General features: G+C 33.4%; 1 protein-coding gene across 2 annotated transcripts in view; it reads left to right on the top strand.

Annotated features, from left to right (window-relative positions):
- The first annotated feature begins 7,447 nt into the window (after nucleotides 1-7,447).
- LOC309568112 (dual specificity tyrosine-phosphorylation-regulated kinase 1B-like) overlaps nucleotides 7,448-12,159 on the top strand; it is a 156,646-nt gene continuing 151,934 nt past the window's right edge. For both annotated transcript variants that reach the window (XM_082273712.1, XM_082273711.1), the window contains exon 1: nucleotides 7,448-7,702. The gene's annotated coding sequence lies outside the window, so the exon portion shown is untranslated. The remainder of the gene's footprint in view (nucleotides 7,703-12,159) is intronic.

Below are 12,159 nucleotides of genomic sequence, written 5' to 3'. Positions count from 1 at the left end.
AATTATGAACAGTCTTGAGGCACCCTCCAAAATTTTGAACAGTCTTGAGGGACCCTCCAAAACTATCAACAGTCTTGAGGCACCCTCCAAAACTATTAACAGTCTTGAGGTACCTTCCAAAACTATGACCAGTCTTGATGCATCCCATTCCTAAATGTAAAAACGATTCTGATAGTTGTACATAATGCAGCAACATCCACACATGTAGGAAACCCAACGTTAAACGTTATTTACTCTTCCAGAGTAAATACACTTTTGCAAATTGGTACTGACTAGTATGCCAATGTTTCTCTTCTCCCTTGTTTAGCTAATATGACCCCAACACTGATGGAAAAGGGCAGGGCAGGCTTAAATAAGGATGCTTTGCTGGCGACTGACATCCTCCTTATTAACTGATGATGTCATTGGTCGTTAGTACGCCGGCAGCAAGAAGATTGTAATGGTGCACACTGAAATCCCATGGCTTTGCGTAACTTGAAGGGAGGTTTCATCCATTTGCTGGCTTGTATACAATTTTTGGGCAATTTTTTGGGCATTTGCCAAGGCACCCCTGAAGAAACCCTAAGGCACCCCAGGTTGCCTGGACACCCTGGTTGAAAAAGGCTGCTCTAAAAAAGTAATTTAAAGAATAAAAGAAAAGTAAAAGAGGAGAAATCTTCCAATGGTAGTTTTGGTGACCTGGCAGGTGGCACTGTAGCGGTCATGTGACACTGTAGCCAAATAAAATTGATGTCCTTTTTTTTCCCATAAATAGAGCTTTCTTTTGGTGGTATTTGATCACCTCTGCGGTTTATATTTTTAATTTGTGCTATAAATAAAAAAACTGACAATTAAAAAAACAAAAAAAAAAAAAACAATATTTTTTACATTCTGCTGACAATTGCACGGTCAAGTGACGCTGTACCCAAATAAAATTGATGTCCTTTTTTCCCATAAATAGAGTTTTCTTTTGGTGGTGATCACCTCTGAAGTCTATATTTTGTTTGTGCTATAAATAAAAAAAACAACAAATAAAAAAACCAAAAAACAATATTTTTTACATTCTGTTATAAAACATATCCAATAAAAAAATTGAAAAAAATCTAATTTCTTCATAAATTTAGGCCAATATGTATTCTGCTACATATTTTTGGTAAAAAAAAATCCCAATCAGCGTATATTAATTGGTTTGCACAAATGTTATTGCGTCTACAAATTATGAGATATTTTTATTTATTTATTTTTTACTAGTAATAGCGGCAATCAGTAACTTATAGTGGGACTGCGATATTGCTGCGGACATTCAGACACTAACTGACACTTCTGACACTTTGTGGGGACCAGTGACTTCAATATAGTGAGAGTGCATATTTTTTAGCACTGATCAAAGTATTAGTGAGTGGTGCTTTTCCCAGGGGAAGACATGGATCCTACTCCCTGCTTTGCAGAGACATAGGATCCATGCCTTCCCTCCTGTCAGAACAGCGATCTGCCTTGTTTACATAGGCAGAATGCCGTTCTGTCTCTCTGAAAGATAATCAGCAGGTGTCGGCGGACATCATGTCCGGGGTACCTGCCGATAGGCTCCTGCTGTGTGTAACCACAGCGGGAGCAATCCGCCAGTGGCGCGCATGTGCACCACCTACCTGAACATGTCAGATCCCATATATCTGTGTAATTCAAAGAGAATCCTTGTGAGCTGCCAAGTATGTTCACACGTGAATTCAATCCAAATAAAACCAAGCTGCTGACACTGGTCACAATCCTATAAATATGTGCAAAAAACGAAACAAAATAATAAATGTGCCGCATTGTGTATACCAATCCTTGTGTGTGTATATACACTCATTGTGTGCTCATTAACCATTGATAACCACTTAAAAAACAGTAAACACTATTGTATGCAAATAATCAAATATAATGACATGCATTGAGTGAATGGTGCTACATAAAGTCCTTCAAAATACAATACAAGTGTCCCACATCTGAGTTGACTGTAATGGTAAATCAAATTCGATGGTGAACTTTGCGATCCAACAAGAAGTGCTTCAACAACCGCTGTGCCACCTCACGTGTGCTCCCCCCTCATAGGTGTATTCTCACCTCAAGGCGTGTGACCCCCTCACTTTGGTTGGGTCAAAAAGCGCTTGTAAGCCTCTCCAGGGCTCAGTATGGTGGATTTAGGTCCGCTGGTTCCGGCGCTCTTCCATATGAAACTCTTTCCATCAATGGAAATATACATATAGATGATATAGTTGAAAAAAACATGTATTATCTTTGTTGATATTATTATTTGATTTCACTATCATGATTATTGGTGGCCTATATTAGCAATTTTTATTAACTATATAGTACACATAATATTGAATTTAAATAATATTTTTTTTTTAATTCTTTATTTTGACTAATAAGTATCCAACAAACTACACCCCCCCCTTTTACTATATATAGTATATTAACCATATATTACACATAATAATTAGTAACAATAATTAAAAACTATTCTATATTTGGAAAAAATAAATATTGAAAAATTATTATTAAAAATAGTAGTTTTATTTGTATTATTAATGTCATATAAATTATATCACACATTATAATAATTGTAAATATACATAAAGATAATAAAGTTGAAAAACATGTATTATTATTGTTGAAATTAGCATTTGATTTCATGATAATTATTATTGGTGTCCTGTATTAGCAATTTTTATTAACTAGTATATAGTACACATATTGAATTTAAATAATAATTCAAACTTTTTTTAAATTCTTTATTTTAAATAATAAGTATCCAACAAAAAATGTTTTTTTATTTACATATTTATAATATATACAGTATTCTTGGAAAAAATACTATTATTAGTTATTTTTTAACTGTAAAACTTGTACTTTTACTATATATAGTATATTAACCATATATTACATATAATAATTATTAACAATAATTTAAAACAATTCTATATTTGGAAAACAAATATTGAAAAATTATTATTAAAAATAGTAGTTTTGTTTTTATTATTATCACACTATAATAGATGATGAGTATATTAGCAATGTCATATAAATAATATTACACATTATAATAATTGTAAAGATACATAAAGATGATATAGTTAAAAAACATGTATTATTATTATTGTTGAAATTAGCATTTGATTTCATGATAATTATTATTGGTGGCCTATATTAGCATTTTTTATTAACTAGTATATAGTACACATATTGAATTTAAATAATGTATCCAACAAACTACATCCAGGCAAGACCAAAAAAAAAATGTTTTTATTTACATATTTATAATATATACAGTATTCTTGGAAAAAATACTATTATTAGTTATTTTTTAACTGTAAAACTTGTACTTTTACTATATATAGTATATTAACCATATATTACATATAATAATTATTAACAATAATTTAAAACAATTCTATATTTGGAAAAAAAATATTGAAAAATTATTATTAAAAATAGTCGTTTTATTTGTATTATTAATGTCATATAAATTATATCACCCATTATAATAGTTGTAAATATACATAAAGATAATAAAGTTGAAAAACATGTATTATTTTTGTTGAAATTAGCATTTGAATTCATGATAATTATTATTGGTGGCCTGTATTAGCAATTCATATTAACTAGTATATAGTACACATATTGAATTTAAATAATAATTCAAACTTTTTTTTAATTCTTTATTTTAAATAATAAGTATCCAACAAAAAATTTTTTTATTTACATATTTATAATATATACAGTATTCTTGGAAAAAATACTATTATTAGTTATTTTTTAACTGTAAAACTTGTACTTTTACTATATATAGTATATTAACCATATATTACATATAATAATTATTAACAATAATTTAAAACAATTCTATATTTGGAAAAAAAAATATTGAAAAATTATTATTAAAAATAGTTTTGTTTTTATTATTATCACACTATAATAGATGATGAGTATATTAGCAATGTCATATAAATGATATGACACATTCTAATAATTTTAAATATACATAAAGATGATATAGTTGAAAAACATGTATTATTATTGTTGATATTATTATTTGATTTCACTATCATTAATATTGGTGGCCTATATTAGCAATTTTTATTAACTATATATAGTTCACATATTGAATTTAAATAATAATTCAAACTTTTTTTTAAATTCTTTATTTTAACTAATAAGTATCTAACATACTACATCCAGGCAAGACCAAAAAACTATTTTTATTGACATATTTATAATATATACAGTATTCTTGGGAAAAATACTATTATTAGTTATTTTTTAAATGAATTGTAAAACTTGTACTTTTACTATATATATTATATATATATATATACATATATATTAACTAGTATATAGTACACATATTGAATTTAAATAATAATTCAAACTTTATTTTAAATTCTTAAGTATCCAACAAACTACATCCAGGCAAGAGCAAAAAAAAAATTTTTTTATTTACATATTTATAATATATACAGTATTCTTGGAAAAAATACTATTATTAGTTATTTTTTACCTGTAAAACTAGTACTTTTAATATATATAGTATATTAACCATATATTACACATAATAATTATTAACAATAATTTAAAACAATTCTATATTTGGAAAAAAAAATATTGAAAAATTATTATTAACATTAGTAGTTTTATTTGTATTATTAATGTCATATAAATGATATCACACATTATAATAATTGTAAATATACATAATGATGATATAGTTGAAAAACATGTATTATTATTGTTGATATTAGTATTTGATTTCATGATAATTATTATGGGTGGCCTATATTAGCAATTTTTATTAACTAGTATATACTACACATATTGAATTTAAATAATAATTCAAACTTTTTTAAAATTATTTATTATAAATAATAAGTATCCAACAAACTGCATCCAGGCAAGACCAACATTTTTTTTTTTTTTTTTATTGACATATTTATAATATATACAGTATTCTTGGAAAAAATACTATTATGTTATTTTTTAAATGAATTGTAAAACTTGTACTTTTACTATATATATAGTATATTAACCATATATTACACATAATAATTATTAACAATAATTGAAAACAATTATATATTTGGAAAAAAAATATTGAAAAATTATTATTAAAAATAGTAGTTTTATTTTTATTATTATCACACTATAATAGATGATGATGAGTATATTAGCAATGTCATATAAATGATATTACACATTCTAATAATTTTAAATATACATAAAGATGATATCGTTGAAAAACATTTATTATTATTGTTGATATTATTATTTGATTTCACTATCATTAATATTGGTGGCCTATATTAGCAATTTTTATTAACTATATATATAGTTCACATATTGAATTTAAATAATAATGCAAACTTTTTTTTAATTCTTTATTTTAACTAATAAGTATCTAACATACTACATCCAGGCAAGACCAAAAAACTATTTTTTCTTTGACATTTATAATATATACAGTATTCTTGGAAAAAATACTATTATTAGTTATTTTTTAAATGAATTGTAAAACTTTACTATATATAGTATATTAACCATATATTAAATATAATAATTATTAACAATAATTTAAAACAATTCTATATTTGGAAAGAAAAATATTGAAAAATTATTATTAAAAATAGTAGTTTTATTTGTATTATTAATGTCATATAAATTATTTCACACATTATAATAATTGTAAATATACATAAAGATAATATAGTTGAAAAACATGTATTATTTTTGTTGAAATTAGCATTTGATTTCATGATAATTATTATTGGTGGCCTATATTAGCAATTTTTATTAACTAGTATATAGTACACATACTGAATTTAAATAATAATTCAAACTTTTTTAAATTCTTTATTTTGAATAATAAGTATCCAACAAACTACATCCAGGCAAGACCAAAAATTTTTTTTTTATTTAGATATTTATAATATATACAGTATTCATGGAAAAAATACTGTTATTAATTATTTTTTAAATGAATTGTAAAACTTGTACTTTTACTATATATAGTATATTAACCATGTATTACACATAATAATTATTAATAATAATTTAAAACAATTCTATATTTGGAAAAAAAAATATTGAAAAATTATTATTAAAAATAGTAGTTTTATTTGTATTATTAATGTCATATAAATTATTTCACACATTATAATAATTGTAAATATACATAAAGATGATATAGTTGAAAAACATGTATTATTATTGTTGATATTATTATTTGATTTCACTATCATTAATATTGGTGGCCTATATTAGCAATTTTTATTAACTATATATATATAGTTCACATATTGAATTTAAATAATAATGCAAACTTTTTTTAAAATTCTTTATTTTAACTAATAAGTATCTAACATACTACATCCAGGCAAGACCGAAAAACTATTTTGTATATTTTGAATTGTAAAACTTTACTATATATAGTATATTAACCATATGTTACTCATAATAATTATTAACAATAATTTAAAACAATTCTATATTTGGAAAAAAAAATATTAAAAAATTATTATTAAAAATAGTAGTTTTATTTTTATTTTTATTGTCATATAAATTATTTCACACATTATAATAGTTGTAAATATACATAAAGATAATAAAGTTGAAAAACATGTATTATTTTTGTTGAAATTAGCATTTGATTATTGGTGGCCTATATTAGCAATTTTTATTAACTATATAGTACACATATTGAATTTAAATAATAATTCAAACTTTTTTTTTTAATTCTTTATTTTGACTAATAAGTATCCAACAAACTACACCCCCCCCCCCTTTTACTATATATAGTATATTAACCATATATTACACATAATAATTAGTAACAATAATTAAAAACTATTCTATATTTGGAAAAAATAAATATTGAAAAATTATTATTAAAAATAGTAGTTTTATTTGTATTATTAATGTCATATAAATTATATCACACATTATAATAATTGTAAATATACATAAAGATGATATAGTTGAAAAACAATTTTTATTTACATATTTATAATATATATATATAGTAGTCTTGGAAAAAATACTATTATTAGTTATTTTTTTTAAATGAATTATAAAACTTGTATATATAAGAATAATTAGGCAACACCTAAAACCAATTTTTATTTACATATTTATATTATATACAGTATACTTGAAAAAAAATACTATTAGTTCTTTTTTTTTTTAATAATTATAAAACTTGTATATATATATATAAAAGAATAAATATATTGATTGTTATGATTTTGATCATTTTCTTATTAGGACTAAGCTTTGGTTGATCATTGGGGTTGTGTGTAGCTGGTGGGCGTGGCCTGTGCCCAGGGGTGGGGTAGCGGGGGCGTGCTCCGTTGCGGCGTGTCTCGCGCAGGCCCCTCCCCTGAGCGGAGGCGGCGGAGAGCCGTTGCGCAGTGCGCAGGCGCGCTCACGTGACTTCTCCTCAGCGGCTGTTGCGTCGGTTTGTTTTCGCAGCCATTTTGTGTGGCATTACTGGGAAAAAAAAAAAAAAGCCCCCAGTGCCGGAGAGCGCGGCGGAGGCGGCCAGCTGTCACAGCCTCCCCCCCCTCTCCCTTCCTCCCTTCCCCTCCTTCCATCCCGACACCGAGCCCGGCCTCCTCCGCCAGGATGAAGATGATGACGAGGGGGACGTGCCGCCGCGTCCAGCCGGGGAGAAGCAGCCGCTGCGCCTGAGGTAGGTAGAGTGAGGGAAGCGGAGGGGGAAGGCTGTATTAGGAAAGTCCGGGGATTGCGGCCTGTGTGTGGGGGGTACGCTGGGACTTGTAGTTCCTTGGATGAGGGGGGGTGGTCACAGACACAGCCTGTCCCGGGCGGTGATAGGACGGACGGGGCGGCCTGTATCCAGGGGGAGAGCCTAGTCTGCCTCTGCCGGATGGAGGCCATCAGTCTGAGGTGACAGGGCTCGCTGGGCCTTGTGGTGCCTCACACAGGCGGGGACATCATTGGGTGGGGGAGGAGGGGGGCTACTGGACTCTGCCGCAGGGCAGGCTGGGACTTTTAGTACCACAGAAGCTGCCAGTCTATGGAGGGACCTCCCATAATGCTGGTAATAGAATGAATGGGATGGACTGTCTACACTCTGATTGGTGGGCGGTGACAGGGCATGCTGGGAGTTGTAGTTCATCAATTGGAAGACTATATAACCCTATAGGGAGGGGGAGGTTCTATCATGCTGGTAATAGAATGAATGGGATGGACTGTCTACACTGTGATTGGTGGGTGGTGACAGGGCATGCTGGGAGTTGTAGTTCAGCTGGAGGAGTATATATATTGATGGGGGGAGGTTCTATGATGCTGGTAAATGAATGGGATGGACTGTCTACACTCTGGTGGGCGGTGACAGGGCATGCTGGGAGTTGTAGTTCATCAATTGGAAGACTATATAACCCTATAGGGAGGGGGAGGTTCTATCATGCTGGTAATAGAATGAATGGGATGGACTGTCTACACTCTGATTGGTGGGTGGTGACAGGGCATGCTGGGAGTTGTAGTTCTTCATCCGTAGAATGTATAACCCTATAGGGAGGGGGAGGTTCTATCATGCTGGTAATAGAATGAATGGGATGGACTGTCTACACTCTGATTGGTGGGTGGTGACAGGGCATGCTGGGAGTTGTAGTTCTTCATCCGTAGAATGTATAACCCTATAGGGTGGGGGAGGTTCTATCATGCTGGTAATAGAATGAATGGGATGGCCTGTGTACACTCTGATTGGTGGGTGGTGACAGGACATGCTGGGAGTTGTAGTTCAGCTGGAGTATATATAAACCTATAATTGGGGGGGCGTTCTATCATGTTGGTAAATGAATGGAATGGACTGTGTACTCTGATTGGTGGATGGGGACAGGGCATGCTGGGAGTTGTAGTTCTTCATCCGTACAATGTATAACCCTATAGGGAGGGGGAGGTTCTATCATGCTGGTAACAGAATGAATGGGATGGACTGTGTACACTGGTGGGCGGTGACAGGGCATGCTGGGAGTTGTAGTTCGTCTGTTGGACAAGAATATATAACCCTATAGGGGGGGGGGGGGGATCTTCAATCATGCTGGTAATAGAATGAATGGGATGGACTGTGTACACTCTGGTGGGTGGTGACAGGGCATGCTGGGAGTTGTAGTTCTTCATCAGTTAGTTGAGTGTATATATATATATATATATATATATATATATATATATATATATATATATATATATATATATATATAACCCTATGGGGGGAAACACCCATCATTCTGGTAATAGAATGAACGGCATGGATTGTGTGCCATCTGATTGGTGGGTGGTGACAGGGCATGCTGGGAGTTGTAGTTCTTCATCAGTTGGTGGAGTATATATAACCCTATGGGGGGAAACACCCATCATTCTGGTAATAGAATGAACGGCATGGACTGTGTGCCACCTGATTGGTGGGTGGTGACAGGGCATGCTGGGAGTTGTAGTTCTTCAGCTGGAGGAGTATATATAACCCTTTGGGGGGGTTCTTCCTAATGCTGGTTTTAGAATGAATGGGACGGCCTGTTTAGACTCTGCCACCTTTTATAGTGATTGGTCAGTAGTGACAGGACATGCTGGGTGTTGTAGTTCATCAGTTGGAGGCATGTATAACCCAATGGGGGGATCTTCTATGGTGCTGGTAGTAGAATGAATGAGGTGACCTGTATGTATGGGGTCTTATACTCTGCCACCTCTATAATCATTAGTCAGTAGTGACAGAGCATGCTGGAACTTGTAGTTCTTCGGCAGCTTGGATGGAGCCTCAGTTGGTATAGCCCTATGAAGGGATCTCCCATCATGCTGACAGTAGAATGAATGGGACGGCCCATAATGATGGAGGTATTCTACTCTCTATAATAATAATTGGTGAGTAGTGACAGGGCATACTGGGGCTTGTAGTTCTCCATCAGATGTAGGAGCAGCAGTTTGTTTAGCTGTATAAAAGGATCTCCCATCATGCCAGCATTAGAGTGAATGAGATTGCCTGCATTAATAGGGGCAATTATATGAGTGGTGACAGGGCATGCTGGGAATTGTAGTTCTTTCATGGGTTGAATAGCCCCATGAAGGGATCTCCCATCACACTGCTAATAGAATAAATGCGATGGCCTGTATCCATGAGGCCTTATAGCCATCCATGTATATAGTAATAATGGACAGAGGTTGTTGGTGAGTAGTGATGGAGCATGCTGGGGCTTGTAGTTCTTTAGCAGCTGCCAGAATGACATCCTGAAAAGATTTCCCTTCATGGTGGTATTAGAATGAATGAGATGGCCTGTATCAGTGGGGTCTGTCATTCTGTCACCTGTATAGTAATGCATGTTGAGTAGTGATGGAGCATGCTGGGAATTGTAGTTCATAATTAGCTTTTTATTGCTCTGTGAAGGGATCTTCCATCACATTGGTAGTAGAGGGAATGAGGTGTCATGAATCCGCTCTACAACATCTGTAATGGTTGGTGAGTAGTGGCAGGGCATGCTGGGACTTGTAGTTCTTCAGCCGCTGGAGGAGAATGTGTAACCCTGTTTCTAGGCTCTTGTGTCATGCTGGTAGAAAAATGAATGGGATGATCTGTATCCTTATCCTTGGGTTTTATACACAGCCACCTTTGTAATAATTGGTCAGTCGTGACAAAGCATGCTGGGACTTGTAGTTCTTTATCAGCTGGAGGAGTGGCAGCATCTTGTGTAGCCCTGTGAATGAAGGGATCTTTCATCATGCTGACAGTAAAATAAATGGTCCGTATTATTGGGATCTTATACCCATCCATTTATGCCAGGGGTCTTCAAACGATGGTCCTCCAGCTGTTCAGGAACTACAATTCCCATTATGCCTAGTCATGTCTGCGAATTTCAGAGTTTTACAATGCCTCATGGGACGTGTAGTTCCGCAACAGCTGGAGGGCCGTAGTTTGAGGATCCCTGATTTATGCAATGGTAGTGGATGGAGGGTGTTGGTGGGTTGTGACAGGGCATGCTGGGACTTGTAGTTCTTCAGTGGGTGGCAGAATGACAGCCGGTACAGTCTTATTAAAGGATACCCATCATGTTGCTATTAGAATGAATGGCCTGTATAGTAATAAGGGTTGAGTAGTGGGGGAGCATGCTGGGAATTGTAGTTCTTCCTTGGGTTGTATTGCTCTTTGCAGGCATCTCCCATCATGCTGTAAATAGCAAATAAGATGGCCTGTATTGATGGGGCTCTTATTCTTTGCCACCCACATAATAATTGGTGATCTGTGAAAGGGAATGCTGGGAATTGTAGTTCTTCTATTAGTTGTATAGCACTGTGAAGGGATCTCCCATCGCACTGTTCCATGGACTCTTATACCCATCTGTTTATATGGTAATTATGGGATGAAGTTGTGGGTGAGTAGATACAGGGCATGCTGAGAGTTGTAGTTCTTCTATGGATTGCGTAGTTCTGTGAAGGGATCTCTCATCACACTGCTAGAATGAATGAGGTGGACTGTATCCATGGGGTCTTATACTCTGCCACCTGTATAATAAGTATTGGTTAGTAATGGGGCATGCTGAGAATTGTAGTTCTTCCATGGATTGCGTAGTTCTGTGAAGGGATCTCTCATCACACTGCTAGAATGAATGAGGTGGACTGTATCCATGGGGTCTTATACTCTGCCACCTGTATAATAAGTATTGGTTAGTAATGGGGCATGCTGAGAATTGTAGTTCTTCCATGGATTGTGTAGCTCTGTGAAGGGAATTCTCATCACGCTGCTAGAATGAATGAATGAGACTGTATCTATGATGCCTTTTACTCGGCCACCTGTAATTATTGGTTAGTAATGGGGCATGCTGGGAATTGTAGTTCTTCCTTGGGTTGTATTGCTCAATGAAGTGGCCTACCATCAGGCTAGTAGTTGAATAAATGGAATGGTCTGTACCCATGCAGTCTTATACCTATCTGTTTATATAGTAATGATGAGAAGGTGTGTGTGTGTGAGTAGTGACAGGGCATGCTGGGAATTGTAGTTCTTCAGTGGCTTGTATAGCCCTGTGAAGGGATCTCCCATCATTCTGACAAAAGACTGAATGGGGTGGCCTGTATTGATGAGGACATTATGCTCTGTCACCTCTACAATAATAATAATTAGTAGTGACAGGGCATGCTGGG

The sequence above is a fragment of the Pelophylax lessonae genome (genome assembly GCF_965119305.1).
Source record: "Pelophylax lessonae genome assembly, chromosome: 12".
Lineage (NCBI taxonomy): Eukaryota > Metazoa > Chordata > Amphibia > Anura > Ranidae > Pelophylax > Pelophylax lessonae.
Note: the sequence above shows the minus strand (reverse complement) of the source record. Positions and strands in the feature narration are given on the sequence as shown.